The following is a 16816-nucleotide window of genomic DNA, read 5'->3' as shown; positions in this document are numbered from 1 at the left end:
GCCTATCAGGAATTGACCTAATAGTCATGAGCACAAGAGGCAAGACATCCGGCCATTTTAGACCTGTGGCCAAACACATTTTCCCCAATCTGTTCTTTATGGTGCCATTCATTTGTTCCACCACTCCAGAAGCCTCTGGTCGATAGTCACAATGTAGTGGCACAATGTAGTTTTTGTTGTACATTCAATGCTTCACAAATCAATTTTATAATCGCATTTTGGAAATGCTTTCCCCTATCTGATTCAATCGTTACTGGGAAACCAAACCTAGGAATGAACTCTCTCAATAGAAGTTTCGCTACAGTAACTCCATCACTCCTTCTGGTCAGGTAAGCCTCCACCCAACGTGAAAACAGGCAGACAATTACTAGGACATATCTTAGCCAGTTACATGGGGGCATTTCAATTGAATCAATCTGCATTCTGGTGAAAGGACCTCCCTCCCGTCCTATGGTTCCCAAACTTTGCTGTTGCGGCGGTTGACAACTCCCCTCATTCTGCACCTGTTGATTCAATGATGCATTATCACCATTATCTCTCGGTGGCAATTTACACTCGAATTTCCAATGCCCTACTTTTCCGCAATTATGACATGGCCACTTCTTTTTAGCTTCCTCTAGGCTGATTTGTCCCTTTCCTTTCCCAATATTAGGTTTTTGTTTAACTTGGCCCATGCCATTAGCTTGCTCAATCAGCTGGGTTTCTTGTCTTTTGGCTACCTTAACTTGTGCCCACATTGCCTTTTCTTTCAGTTTACGTTGTTTAGCTTCAATTTCATCACTAAAATATTTTGCATGTTGTAACACTTCATCTATCTTTTCATTCTGCTAATCCACTGTATGTTGTTTGATCATTTCACTAACCTCAGGCCTCAAACCATAGACAAATCTATACACAAAATGACTCAGATCCTTCCCACTTATTTTCTCATCATACTATATTGTTTAAAAGCCAACAGCAACCTTTCATAGTATGCATGAACCGATTCTTTAGCCTCATGGTGAGTTCTGTCAATTTTTACCCAGTCCTTTTCCTTTGGAGGCACTTTATTTTTCAAAAAAGTTATTACCTGATCATATTTTTTCATTACTTCTGGATCAGGGGCTCCCGTCTTAGAGTCCCTAGGATACTCTTGAGTTGGCCAATCTATTGTAATTTTACATTCTGCCCATAAATCTGCAGGTACAATTTTATCAAAAATACCATTCAGATCTATTCACGGTACTTTTGAGACTTTAACAAATCTTTCTACCTGTCAGTACCATTCAACTGGTTTTTCTCTTAACCTCGGAAAATCATTAGTAAATGACAAAATATCCTCTATAGTCCAAGGAACATGTACATAACCTCCTCCTGGAATTTCCCTCATGGGACATTTCGTTACCACTGGCTCTTTTTCTCTCACTTGAAATGCTGAAAAAGCCTTATCTGTTATGTCCTCTCTCTTTCAGAACCATCTACTTTTCCATCTATCTACATCACCCCATTTCCTTAGCATGGCAATCAGTTCTTTAATTTAAGTCAATCTCCCTGTAGTATTCAAATTTTCAATATCCCTTTCGGAAAAATCTACCCTATACGGTTTCTGTAATGATCTTATTTTCTTAAAGTCAATACCCATTTCACTCGTTTCTTCCAATTTTTCATGCAAAGTTCTCGCTCTCCAAGTTATACTTTTGCAGAGGAACATTAGCTTCTCATCCTGATATGCTTTTAATTTTTAAGTTGGAATTGTTCCTACGATTAATTCTTCTAATGTTACATTTAATTTCGCTACATCTAAAGGTTGTGGTTCTGTATCTTTTCGCTGTAAACTTCTTAACCAATCACTTAATTCTTCAGAAGTGGTACCTACAGGGGTTGTCTCGCTTCTTATTTTATCCGTATTCCTCTCTAGGGTTTCTGTTGCTGATTCTGTTGTCATAAGTGTCTTACTTGCTGGACTTTGATTTACAGTCAAATTTTTAGGAGTACTTAAACCTGATGTTCCTGCCATATTTTTCCATGCATTCCCTCCATATCCACTTCTTTCTGTCTCTATTTGTCTACCGCAATTGTAGGGACCTGTTGAACAATGCTCACTATCTTTCAGTTTATCAAAGACAGGCATCACAGGTCCTATAGTTACAGGTAAGGTCACTGCTTCTATATTTTCAGTTAATTCTCTAATTTTCTCAGTTAATTCCAGAGTTGTTCTAGCTAACTCAACTGAATTTTCATTTCCGGTTCTAACAGGTTGTGGCATTTCAGAATCTTTAAATGAATTACATTTTCCCAAATTAGGTGGCGCTTGCTTAAGATTAATATTTATCAAGGTTTCTTTTACTGGCGCACTCGGCGTCAGTAACGTAGAATTCGGTTGATACGGGGGAGGGTTTTTATAAAATATGTCCTCCAGCACTTCATCTTCTGATTCACTCACTCCATATCTATAACCTTCTGACCACGTGTTATTTCTCTTTTCTGTACATTTTCTGCCACTTGTCTCTTCAGTATTTCTCAGAGGAAACATACCATCAGTCATATTCGCATTCCGCCATCTCCTCATTCTGTCATCCTGACTTTCCTGACCACAATGTCTACCAAACATGTAATTATACCTTCTTCCACTCCAATGCCTTTCCCAGTCATACATCTCTTCTTCCCACTCCGTTGAAGCCTCAAACTGAGTAGGTCTGTGTTTCGGTTCTAACCTCATCATTCTTTCTCTCAAATTTTGTAATACCGCCAAACTAAACGAGCCACTTTCTGGAAACGCTAGTACTCCATCATCTTTGGTATACTTTACCCAATTCTCCAACCAGATACATGTATGGTACCCATATTTCGCTACCATAAAAGATGCAGGCGATTTTGGTGGAGGAAGTATCTGATCTTCCCTAGTCACAATCGGCTAATCCTTCTTAAATACATTTTTAATTTTCCCAAACCATGACTTTTTCTCTTTTTCAGGTGGATCGTAATACATAATTTTTTATTTTTCTAAGTTCTTATTTCACTAAGCTTTGCAAATCGCTTCCTTTGCGGCTTCTCCGTATTCTGTCCAATCCCAGCACGTCTACGTCACTCCTGAAGCTCTCTAGTCCTAGTGCGACTCACACTAACGCACCAATCCTGGGCGTTTATGTCACTTTGGTAATTCTCCACTCCCAGCGCGTCTCAAAGTAACGCACCAATCAGTGAAAACTTCGTCTCTGTACTGCTGACCAATCCCAATTTCTGACGTCAGCCTTTCTCGCTACTCCTGCTTCCACTGACCCCTCATTTACAAAATGTATTCGGCAAACGTTTTTATACGTTTTCTCTAATTAACATCTGTTAGTAACAACATAAAACATCTCCATTGCCTGTTTCGCTAAACCAAAGAGATAGTTTTGTCCATTTACACAAGAATTCTGTATTTCCAGTAGGCAGCGCTTACCTCTACCCTACCACAGAATTATTCTATTTCGCAGATAAAGTAACACTTCCCTCTACCATACCCTTCTAACAAGCAAAAAGGCAAACTGTTTCTCTGGGGATAAAACACATGTGGAGACTACAATGCTCCTGAGAATTAAGGCCAGAGTTTCACAAGAGTACCTATTGCTATTTTCACTCACACACGTTCATACGGAAAATGTCCCTAAAGATAACGCATGACGATGTTACCACCTCGAAACCAGACAATGCACTGTGCAACTTCACTTGCCACACATTTCCCCCATCTACATACAGGGCAACCAACTTCCTACTTCCCGGAAGTCTTCAAAACTTTTCACAATGTAAAACGCAACACAACTCAACACAAAGTGTTAAACATAAATCAATAATCACCAAACCAATGCAATAAAACCATCAATCTGCTACCAGAAAACTGATCCAGCGGAAAGGGCAAAATTACATAATCTCCCTATGTCACAGACTCATCATCACCCTAACTCATTCATTCATTGGTGGGGCCCATAACACCAACACTCATACGTCTCACCCGAATCTGTGCACAGGAGAACAAGCGCTGGACATGTGGGGGTACCTTGTTACCTATCGGGAATAGTTCCTTTACATTATATACATTATATACACCTGCACCTATAGAATCCTAACTTTGACATCAAGGCACTCCACCACTTGGTCGATGGACCAATTAGTTGGACTGGTTGATGGTGATTTAGAACCAGCTAAAGCACAATTAAAGTCTCGGAAACATTTGATTAATCATCAATACCTAATTAAAGAACCACAAACTCACTTCTTATTAATCCAAATTTTGTTTATCTAATTTAGTTCACTCTGCCTCAGCATTTAAGATCTACAGTTCATTACATAATTTGTTTATTTCAAGAAGACATATCTCTTTATGACATCCGCATAAGTTTGCATGGCATTATATTTACCAAATCTCGCAAATTGGAGACCCTCCGATCACACAGAGGATGGTTCAAGTCTCTGCGACAATCTCCAGGATAAACTGTTCAGTCCACTTCAAAGATCAAAACCCTTCAGATAGAATCATTCTCTCGTATTCCAAGATACCCCGGTAAACCATGGAAATCTCCGTCAGTTCAACACAGACCCAACGCCAAACGATCCTCCCAACGAACCAACCCCCCCGCTGACAGATCACTGTTTTTTATACCCTTTTCCTTCTTAACTTTAGGTCAATGTGCAACACTTTAGGTGTAGAAAGTGTTCTGATTGGCTAGTCCAATTCAATTTGTAAGTTCTTCAAATGTTCTCAGGGTCACCCGTTTTCCCATGAGACCTGGCATGGCAGCACTTAATTGTATATGTTTTTGGTAATTCACATTCCCCTCGATCATTCACACCATTCATTGTTTGGCAGTCCTCCACGTTCCTATCCTGGACAAAGAACATTCTGGTTAGTGGTTGAGGTCACTTGGTGATCTCCAGAGCCATCCGATTCTGCGCAGTAGACATCGCGCTCACATGACGGAGGCACTCTCGGAACTGCATTTTAAGTACTGCGGCCTAGAAGGCCCGAATGCCACCTTAAGTAAAAACAAACATAACAGCGATTAGAATATAGAATTGAAGATTCTAATGTTTAAACCCAGACTAATCCCAATGTATATTAGTGTTTCCTAGCTTATAGCAACATTTAAAGCAATAATACTCACCATTCCGCATTGCTCAAAGCACAAACCATCACAAAAGCGACATGAATCATGCAATTCTCTATTTTGCCACGTTCTAAAGTTAGTTTGCATACCATAGTTAGTTATTTTAATTGTTTTGCCATGCAATTAGCTTTTTAGTCCCACGTGTATCTCATGTTTATCAAGGTGCAAAAGTTGATTAGTCGTTCCATTCCACACTAGGTAGTACAAGTTAATACTTAATATGGTTAAGTAATTAATTTCATGCAAAATAGGGGAGGTATAAACAATTTTGTTTTACCTGCTCCATCAATAGATGTATGACAAGCGTGTTTCATTAACACACACAACAGAACCAACATATTAAAGCTGATGCAATACAGTCCCTACAGCACTTTCCCTTACTGTCCCCATTGGGGATGGTGTTTCCCATATTTATGTAGGGGGAGCCCTGGAGACAGTGGGGAGCTTCGTATTAAAGACGACAGCAGAGCCTTCCTCCACCTAGGCGACAGCGCAGACAGCAGGATAATCGACGTCACAAAGATGGGCGACTGTTTGGAGAAGGCTGGGGCAGGAGCAGCCCCTTCATCTTGTTGTAGGATCCCATGTAGGGTGGCCCACCCCTGCTTCATTCACATACTACCATTCTTGCTATCCATCAATAGTCGATGGGCTGTTGAACACCTTCTCCCCCTCAGACGTCACCTGGGGACAGCGTAGAACAGCAGACATGAAGATGTCCACTGAGAGACTACACCTAGAACAGAGCACTGGCAGACCACACCCACAAAAGAGCACTGACAGACCACACCTAGAACAGAGCACTGATAGACCACACCTACAAAAGAGCACTGGCAGACCACACCTACAAAAGAGCACTGGCAGACCACACCTAGAACAGAGCACTGGCAGACCACACCTAGAACAGAGCACTGACGGACAACACCTAGAACAGGGCACTGGCAGACCATACCTAGAACAGAGCACTGATAGAATACTCCTAGAACAGAGCATGGGCAGACCACACCTAGAACAGAGCACTGACAGACTACACCTAAAACAGACAGACTACACCTAGAACAGAGCACTGGCAGACCATACCTAGAACAGAGCACTGACAGACCATACCTAGAACAGAGCACTGACAGACGACACCTAGAACAGAACACTGGTAGACAACACCTAGAACAGAGCACACTGACAGACCACACCTAGAACAGAGCACTGGCAGACCACACCTAGGACAGAGCACTGGCAGACCACACCTAGAACAGAGCACTGGCAGACCACACCTAGAACAGAGCACTGGCAGACTACACCTAGAGCACAACACTGACAGATCACACCTAGAGCAGAGCACTAGCAGACCACACCCAGAACAGAGCACTGACAGACCACACCTAGAACAGAGCACTGGTAGACCACACCTAGAACAGAGCACTGCCAGACAACAAGTAGAACAGAGCATTGGCAGACCACACCTAGAACAGAGCACTGGCAGACTACAAGTAGAACAGAGCATTGACAGACCACACCTAGAACAGAGCACAGAGAGACCACACCTAGAACAGAGCACTGACAGGCCACACCTATAACAGATCACTGACAGACTACAAGTAGAACAGAGCATTGGCAGACCACACCTAGAACAGAGCACTGGCAGACTACAAGTAGAACAGAGCATTGGCAGACCACACCTAGAACAGAGCACTGGCAGACTGCACCTAGAACAGAGCACTGACAGACTACTCCTACAGCACTGACAGACTACACCTAGAAAAGAGCACTGAGAGACCACACCTAGAACACGGCACTGACAGACCACACCTAGAACAGAGCACTGACAGACCACACCTAGAACAGAGCACTGGCAGATTACACATAGAACAGAGCACTGGCAGACTACACCTAGAACAGAGCACTGGCAGACTGCACCTAGAACAGAGCACTGGCAGACTACACCTACAGCACTGACAGAATACACCTAGAACAGAGCACTGGCAGACTACACCTAGAACAGAGCACTGGCAGACTACACCTACAGCACTGACAGACAGCACCTAGAACAGAGCACTGGCAGACTACACCTAGAACAGAGCACTGGCAGACTACACCTACAGTACTGACAGACTACACTTAGGACAGAGCACTGACAGACTACACCTAGAACAGAGCACTGGCAGACCACACTTAGAACAGAGCACTGGCAGACTACACCCAGAACAGGGCACTGACAAACTACACCTAGAACAGAGCACTGGCAGACTACACCTAGCATAGAGCACTGGCAGACTACACCTAGAACAGAGCAATGACTGACTACACCTACATCACTGACAGACTACACCTAGAACAGAGCACTAGAAGACCACACCCAGAACAGAGCACTGACAGACCACACCTAGAACAGAGCACTGGTAGACCACACCTAGAACAGAGCACTGACAGACTACACCTAGGGTACTGACAGACCACACCTATAACATATCACTGACAGACTACGAGTAGAACAGAGCATTGGCAGACCACACCTAGAACAGAGCACTGGCAGACTACAAGTAGAACAGAGCATTGGCAGACCACACCTAGAACAGAGCACTGGCAGACTGCACCTAGAACAGAGCACTGGCAGACTACCCCTACAGCACTGACAGAATACACCTAGAACAGAGCACTGGCAGACTACACCTAGAACAGAGCACTGGCAGACTACACCTAGAACAGAGCACTGGCAGACTACACCTACAGCACTGACAGACAGCACCTAGAACAGAGCACTGGCAGACTACACCTAGAACAGAGCACTGGCAGACTACACCTACAGTACTGACAGACTACACCTAGAACAGAGCACTGGCAGACTACACCTAGAACAGAGCACTGGCAGACTGCACCTAGAACAGAGCACTGGCAGACTACACCTACAGCACTGACAGAATACACCTAGAACAGAGCACTGGCAGACTACACCTAGAACAGAGCACTGGCAGACTACACCTAGAACAGAGCACTGACTGACTACACCTACAGCACTGACAGACTACACCTAGAACAGAGCACTGGCAGACTACACCTAGCATAGAGCACTGGCAGACTACACCTAGAACAGAGCACTGGCAGACTACACCTAGAACTGGGCACTGTCAGACTACACCTGGAACAGAGCACTGACCGACTACACCTAGAACTGGGCACTGTCTGAGTCCTTTTAAATTTTTTTGTCATCTCAATAATAGGCCTTTGCCTATCCCTGCCTTTTCCTTACCTCCCCTTCCTTCCTCCGACACTCCACTCGCCCCTCTCCCCCTGCGCCTTCATACACACCCTTTGATTTTCTCCTTTATTATTCACCCTATTGTCCCTGCTCCCCCTCACTTCCCTTTCCGTTCCCCCGTCCCCACCCTTCCCCGGTCTTCTTGTTTTTCCAATTGTGTTTCAACTCGTATACTGTTCCTTGAATGATGTTGCAATCTTATACTGCTCCTTGAATGATGTTGCAATATTAACATTGTTGTTTATTTGTCATTTATGTTTTTCCACTTATGTCTATATGTTTTATCGATATTTGGCTATTATGGTGTCTAAATGTATATACTAATACTGCTTCAATCGCAAATTGTTTTGGAAATTGTTAATTGTTGTTGGCAATAATTATATTTAATTCATAGACCTCGTAGGTTTTATCCATTATTATTTTCTATTGTAGATCTTTACACTGACCGGGTGTTTCTATTCACTTTCCCCGTTCTATCCTTAGTCCTTTTTCCCTGACTACGTCTGTACCTGCTAGTCCCTCTTTTGTGGCCCTGCCGGGGTCACATGACCCGGATTGTTTATTTGTAACGTCCGCGTCGTATACGCGCTTGACGTCTCCATTGCTTGGACGCCGTGGCCCCTTCTCGGACTAATCCCGATTCTTGATAACTTGAAGAAACTATTCCAGTAAGTTTTCTCTATGACTGTCCCTTTGTTCTCTTGCTCCGATTCGGCGTAGTCGTTACACGCCCACTTGTCTAAGCCCGTTTCCTTGTTTTTTCATAGAGCCCCGTGGACTGATCCCGTTGTTTGGCAACTAACCCGCCTACATTGAGAACCTATCTCGCTGTTTGGCAGTTTATGATTCTACTCTAAGTCCACTTCCTAATATCGCGGAATTAACCACCGCCGGATGCCCTTTCATTATTTAACATAATGCCCCCGTTGGTAAGCGTTCTTGTCCATTATAATCTCTTCCTTTAACTAATTCCTTTTTCTATCGTGCACATCAGTTTCATCTCGTTTTCCTCTCACGATAGATGGCTGCCCTTTAAACAATACTGGACCTATTTATCATTCCCATTGGCCTCCATTTCTCTGTTGTCAGCCACAGGTAAGCGCCTTACATCGCGCTTTACTCCATTTTTTGCGTTGAATTAGTTGTCCACCCTTATATTTTCTTCATTTTTTCAGACATTCAATGATCCTGTTTTAACTGTGACGGACCTTATGTAATTGATCCACCATTCCCTGCAATTAACTTTGAAGTGGTTTTTGACCACGGACACAGGTACTACTATCCTCTTACTTGCCATTTACCTTCCTTTTCTATGTTGTAAGTTGTTCTCTTTCTGGGCCTTTCTATTCATTATCCTCCCTCTTTCTTCTTACACATAGGTATTTAGGATATTGCAATAACCATAGTCCTGATGATGACCTCAACTTATGGAGGTTGAAACGTCGTCGACCAGACAACATTATTTGCGGCCAACCACAGGGTCCTGTGAGACCTTCATGTGTATATGTAAATTACCGACTGTATATAACTCTCCTTGACCTTGAATTTATTTAAATCATTTCGCCGTACCGTGTTGTCACTTCCACACTTTTTGTCACTGCGCCGTTCACTTTGTCACTTTTTTGTCAGTGCATATGTGTTAGTTATGGTTATTTTCAATTGTATATACCTTTTGTGTATCTAATTATTAAATCTGTTCCTTCTCTACCTTGGATCTCTCTTAATTTTGCCCTTCCCTTGATTGAATCGTGTGTTGATCGATCCCTATACTCATTTTCCCTATTGAGACATTGTTTTTTGTTATTACATATACCCGGTCTCAACTGGGTTAACGGGCTTGCTCCTGCTTTTCTTGCATACACCTAGAACAGAGCACTGCCAGACTACACCTAGCATAGAGCACTGGCAGACTACACCTAGAACAGAGCACTGACTGACTACACCTACAGCACTGACAGACTACACCTAGAACAGAGCACTGGCAGACTACACCTAGCATAGAGCACTGGCAGACTACACCTAGAACAGAGCACTGGCAGACTACACCTAGAACTGGGCACTGTCAGACTACACCTGGAACAGAGCACTGACCGACTACACCTAGAACTGGGCACTGGCAGACTACACCTAGAACTGGGCACTGTCAGACTACACCTAGAACTGGGCACTGTCAGACTACACCTAGAACAGAGCACTGGCGGACTACAGACCACACCTAGAACAGAGCACTGGCAGACCACACTTAAAACAGAGCACCGACAGACCACACCTAGAACAGAGCACCGGCAGACCACACCTAGAACAGTGCACTGGCACACTACACCTAGAACAGAGCGCTGACAGACTAAACTTAGGACAGAGCACTGCCAGACTTCGCCTAGAATAGAGCACTGAAAGACTACACATAGAAAAGAGCACTGACAGACCACACCTAGAACAACAGAGCACTGACAGACCACACCTAGAACAGAGCACTGACAGACTACACCTGCAGCACTGACAAACTACACCTAGAACAGAGCACTGGCAGACCACACCTGGCACAGAGCACTGACCGACTACATCTAGAACAGAGCACTGATAGACTACATCTAGAACAGAGCACTGGCAGACTATGCCTAGAACCGAGCACTGGCAGACTACGCCTAGAACCGAGCATTGACAGACCACACCTAGAACAGAGCACTGACAGACTACATCTAGAACAGAGCACTGATAGACTACATCTAGAACAGAGCACTGGCAGACTATGCCTAGAACCGAGCACTGGCAGACTACGCCTAGAACCGAGCATTGACAGACCACACCTAGAACAGAGCACTGACAGACTACGCCTAGAACAGAGCACTGCCAGACTATGCCTAGATCATAGCACTGACAGACTACATATAGTACAGAGAATTGACAGACTACACCTAGAACAGAGCACTGGCAAACTACGTCTAGAACAGAGCACTGGCAGACTAAACCTAGAAGAGAGCATTGTCAGATCACACTTAGAACAGAGCACTGACAGACTACATATAGTACAGAGCATTGACAGACTACACCTAGAACAGAGCACTGGCAGACTACGCCTAGAACAGAGCACTGACAGACTAAACCTTGAAGAGAGCATGCATGATGACCAAGGGAGTGCAGAGGCCATTTTAAAACTGGAACGCATGAACTAAAGTGCTGAAACCCATAATGCTAATTACTGCGCAGACGGAGGGATCACTAGCCAAGAACGAGGCAAGCTTGGGTCAGAGACCTGATGAGTTTTCTTTTGATAGTAAATAGGGCTTGTTTCCAGACCAGTGGTTTGGGCTCCTCCAGTGCTTGGTTGATGGTGCTTGGTAACTTACACCAAGGAGCTGTACTGGGGCAGCGCCCACAGAGAAGATATGCCTGCTGTTTACCAAAGCGCTAACATCTTACACTCAAAGAAGAAGCCACCACAGTAATGTGGGATGGTGCAGTGCCACCACAGTATACTGTGGGTGGGCCTGGTGCCACCATGGTAATGTGGGTGTGTCTGGTGCCACCATGGTAATGTGGGAGTGTCTGATGCCTCCACAGTATAATGTGGGAGGGTCTGGTGCCACCACAGTATACTGTGGGTGGGCCTGGTGCCACCATGGTAATGTGGGAGGGTCTGGTGCCACCATGGTAATATGGGAGGGTCTGGTTCCACCACAGTCATGTAGGAGGGTCTGGTGCCACCACAGTCATGTGGGTGGCTCTAGTGCTACCACAGTAATGTGGGTGGGCCTGGTGCCACCACAGTAATGTGAGAGGGTCTGGTGCCACCACGGTAATGTTTGTCAGGGTCTGGTGCCACAACGGTAATGTGGGAGGGTCAGGTGCCACCACAGGAATGTGGGTGGGTCTGGTGCTACCACAGTAATGTGGGAGGGTCTGGTAATGTGGGAGGGTCTCGTGCCGCCACAGCAATGTGGGAGGGTTTGGTGCCACCACAGTAATGTGGGAGGGTCTGGTAATGTGGGAGGGTCTCGTGCCATCACAGTCATATGGGTGGGTCTGGTGCCACCACGGTAATGTAGGAGGGTCTGGTGCCGCCACAGTAATGTGGGTGGGTCTGATGCCACCACAGTAATGTGGGTGGGCCTGGTGCCACCACAGTAATGTTGGAGGGTCTGGTGCCACCATGGTAATGTGGGAGGGTCTGGTGACGCCACAGTAATGTGGGAGGATCTGGTGCCGCCACAGTAATGTGGGTGGGTCTGGTGCCAACACAGTAATGTGGGAGGGTCTGGTGCTACCATGGTAATATGCGAGGGTCTTGTGCCAGCATGGTAATGTGGGAGGGTCTGGTGCCACCACAAGAATGTGGGAATGTCTGTTGCTACCACAGTAATGTGGGTGGGTCTGGTGCCGCCACAGTAATGTGGGTGGGTCTGGTGCCACCATGGTAATGTGGGAGGGTCTGGTGCTACCATGGTAATATGCGAGGGTCTTGTGCCAGCATGGTAATGTGGGAGGGTCTGGTGCCACCACAGGAATGTGGGAGAGTCTGTTACTACCACAGTAATGTGGGTGGGTCTGGTGCCGCCACAGTAATGTGGGTGGGTCTGGTTGGTCTAGAATGATCTTGGCTGATACTTCTTACTGAATTTGTAGAAGCTTTGTGATTGCTGAACCCCATACAAATATAATTATTTTTTTAGGTATTAGTGGACATGGTGATGACATATGATCTTTCTTAGGTAAATAATATTAAAAATGCTGATCTGGTGATGCATCTGTAACTAGTGAGACCATTCTGGTGGGGATGGGGGAGGGTTTATACCCTACATCTGTTTGAGCTGCAAGAGATTTGGCCCAGTGTGCTACTTACTCAACGCTGTGCCTGGGAGCCCCAAATTCAGCGAATCTGCACTTCCGTCACCTTGGCTGCGTACCTCTGTCAAGCACAACTGCCTTCCCTGTGGCATGAGAGTTGGCCTCGACCTGGCTCTGGGACACTGCAAGTGCACAATCTCCCTCAGCAATGCCATTGGAAATAAAAAGGATTGCAAAATGGAATGGTGTGTGCCAAAGTGTAGGGTTAATGAGGCAATGTGCGACCGCCATTAATGGCAGAACTTAGGTTTGCTAGGGAGACACCAGGTCTCTTCCTGTGTCCCATGCAGAGCAGGTGCATTAACCTGTTGACTCTTATTATGCAGTAGAAACGTTATTTCTATTCTCCTGCGGTACACAGAACTCACAGGTTATCTTGCACCTTAGCTGTAATGATTGGCATCAGATGAAGGCTGCAGGAAGCACACTCCCCTTCCTGTTGCAGTGTTGCAGACTGAACCTATCACCTGCTTCTATGGATGCACAGAGAGCTAAACTTTAATCTCTGATGCTCCCTAAATTTACGCACCAGGGGCCAGATGTACGTAGTGCAGCGCTTAATTTGAGCCCGTGGTTTCCAATGGTAAGCACCGGCATTTAATCATCAACACCGGTGTTTTTCATGAGCTCCAGTTAAGGACACCTGGTCTGCACGGGGAGATTAAGTGATTTGCCCAGAATAACAGGAAGTTGAGCTGACGCTGAGACTCTAACCTGGTTCCCAGGCTCCGAAGTCAGCAGATATGGCCATTATGCCACATCCTCTCCCCACTTTCATGGTTCTGTTTTAGGCGGCATTAACAGGAGATATGGGTTGGTACAAGCTGCCTTCTGACAAGAGCCCCAGCACTTTTTTTTAATACCAATTAACCACTGAGATAGTGTATAGTTTGTGATTACCAAATTGTGAATGTTTGCAATTCACTTTTTGGTAATTGCAAACACCCATGTACCATTGTGTGTTTAACACATTTTGCAGTTCCCAGTGGGTCGCAAATAGACCTACCTCATTAATATTCATGAGGTAGGTCTCGGTTTGCGATACATTGGGTATCGCAAAAATCACAGGGATGGTGGCCTGCTGGGGTCAGCAGACCACCATGTCTGTGATTGCTTTTGAATAAAGCACTTTTTTTTAATGCAGCCCGTTTTCCTAAAAGGAAAACGGGATGCATTTCAAAAAGAAAAACGAAAAGTTGTCTTTTTATTTCTAGGTCTCGCCTAGGCAACACTTGCAATATTGCTTCGAGACATGCTGTATGCAGCATTTGGGCATTAAGTTCCGCCCATACGTTTTATTGCCTCTTGCGTGTCTTTCAGAACTCTTGTAATTTTGTTGTTTTTGTTTTTTTTAGCAGTATCTCCTTCCTCCTGTTTAATACCTCCCTCTCTTCTGTTGTTACCTCCCACGAGGACAGGCCCTTTTACATGTAACATTGCTCTGTAAGTTGTATTTACAGTTTCTTTTGTTAATCACTTTTTCATGGTAGATGGCGTTGCAGGCACAGCTACGCACTTGCCCCAACCCTGACTCATCAGATGCTTCTGAGGGTGCCTGTTCTGTGCACTTCCCCCTCTTGCATTGGCACACACGCATTTACATCTCAGGGCGCAGTGTACTTCCCACTCGTTTTCTTTCAGTAGCATTGTTTAACATTGTTTAACAATATGTATTATAAGTTTAATTTACATTTCTAACATAGACATGTTTTTTCTACAGTCCATGCCAAGACTAGAACCCGGTTCCCCTGGGCTAAAGTCTGCAGTTACTCTGCAGGCACAGTTAAAATCTTCCGCCCAACCCTGACTCATCAGATGCTTACGAGGGAGCCTGTTCGGTGCACTTCCCCCTCCTACATTGCCACACACAGCATTTCCGCTATTCATGTTTCCAACAGTATTTGTATTTTAAAAACAGTAGCATGTGTAGGCATTTACATTTTTCAACAGTAGCCTGTGTAAAAAAACTTTTTTGAATCGGTGCCGCGCCGCCTTTCTGTTGGACTGCGCTGCGTGTTCCTTAAAGCTGTTTTTGCTTCCCCCCCCTCCCGCTACGCACAAAAAACGCAGCCTTTCCCTGAAACAGGCGGCAACGCTTCCTCATTCCTCCTACCGCAGACATTCGCTGCTCTGCCCTATCTCCTTCCTCTCTCGCCCCCCCCCGAGGTCTCTTCACAGACGCCCTGCTTGATGATTCCAGCGGCATTTCTATTTTAAAAACAACATTGTGTGTAGGCAATTTTCATTTTTCAACAGCAGCAGGTGTAAACAAACTTTCTGGAAGCCGGTGCCGCCTTTCTTTTGTTTTGCACGGTGCGGCTCGTTCCTTGAAGCTGTTTTTGCTTCCCCCCTCCAGCTCCGCATTATGAGCACACAAATGCAATCTTTCTCTTAAACAGGCGACAACGCTTCCTCATTCCTCTTCCGCAGCCATCCGCTGCTCTTCCTGACCTCCTTCCTCACGCCAGAGGGTCTCTCCTCTCCACTATGCCCATCTCGAAGCTACTGCGAGTGGACACAAACGAGCCGCCTTGATTTTCCCGCCCTATTACTTTGAAGGCACAAATCCACTTTTTACTGATTCTTCCTTAGCTCTTTTAGCCATTCAGTGTGACTGGACTGTTAGGAAATCTTTTTATTTCCCTTAGATATAGTCCACTTCTGCAACCAGCATGTCCGCCGTGAACACAAGGTGGCCTGATCGCTTGACTCGTGATTTTTTTTTCTTTGAAACTATCTGATGGGCTAAACTGGTTCCTTGTGGAGAGCTTGTTATTTCTGCTTACATTTCACATGCTTTACTTAATCCTGCAATACCTGTAAGTGTTTGGTTTTTCAAAGATTTTGTTACTTTTTATTTTCAGGCAGCATATCACTCTTGTCTCCCCTCCATCCTAAACTATTTCCATGTTCTCCAGCACCGCAAAGTCATACATATGGTAATAGCGCTATGCAAATATAATCACTCCATTGCAAATAAAAAGATGAAAGTAAAAAACAGCGTCATTTTCAACGCCAAGAGCTTTAAGTTTCACAAATGCGAAAACCTGGGACCACTGCCTGCTCTTAAAAAATGTTTTCACTACCATTCACAAAAGAGAGCTGGTCCCCTGGTGACCCCTTCCTGTTTACTAATGGGTTAACAAATACTTGAAATAGGTGGTAAAATGCAAATGTTTTGCAACCGCATCTCGTTCGCAAAACATTCACACATACCACTGCGATTCGGTACTAGGAAGGGATGCCCTAAACACATCCTTTTCTGATAAAGAATCTCAAACCCAATTTGCAATTCAGTAATAGGTTCCTAAATCACAAATTGGGCCTCTGTACATTGGAAAAGGCCTTTTTTCATTCACAAATGAACCGATTTTGCAAATCTGGCCGTTAGTGAACAAAAAAACCTTTGTGCATCTGACCGTAGGTGCCTTACCTCTCCAGAATATCTTGCCTACTACACCCATGATGAATGGCTGAAGCTTCCAAAGATATCTCTGCAGTTGATGGATTGATACACTCGGTCTGTGTGTAACTCTGTGTGGCAGGCTCTTTACACCCTGAGGTCTTGTTCATCACACAAACACAATGTGAGCTG

General features: G+C 44.8%; 1 protein-coding gene across 1 annotated transcript in view; it reads left to right on the top strand.

Moving 5' to 3' along the window:
• The window catches only part of AARS2 (alanyl-tRNA synthetase 2, mitochondrial), a 158127-nt gene that overhangs the window by 139767 nt on the left and 1544 nt on the right, over positions 1-16816 (top strand). The window lies entirely within an intron of this gene.

Source organism: Triturus cristatus, chromosome 6 (assembly GCF_964204655.1).
Source record: "Triturus cristatus chromosome 6, aTriCri1.1, whole genome shotgun sequence".
Classification (NCBI taxonomy): Eukaryota; Metazoa; Chordata; class Amphibia; order Caudata; family Salamandridae; genus Triturus; species Triturus cristatus.
Note: the sequence above shows the minus strand (reverse complement) of the source record. Positions and strands in the feature narration are given on the sequence as shown.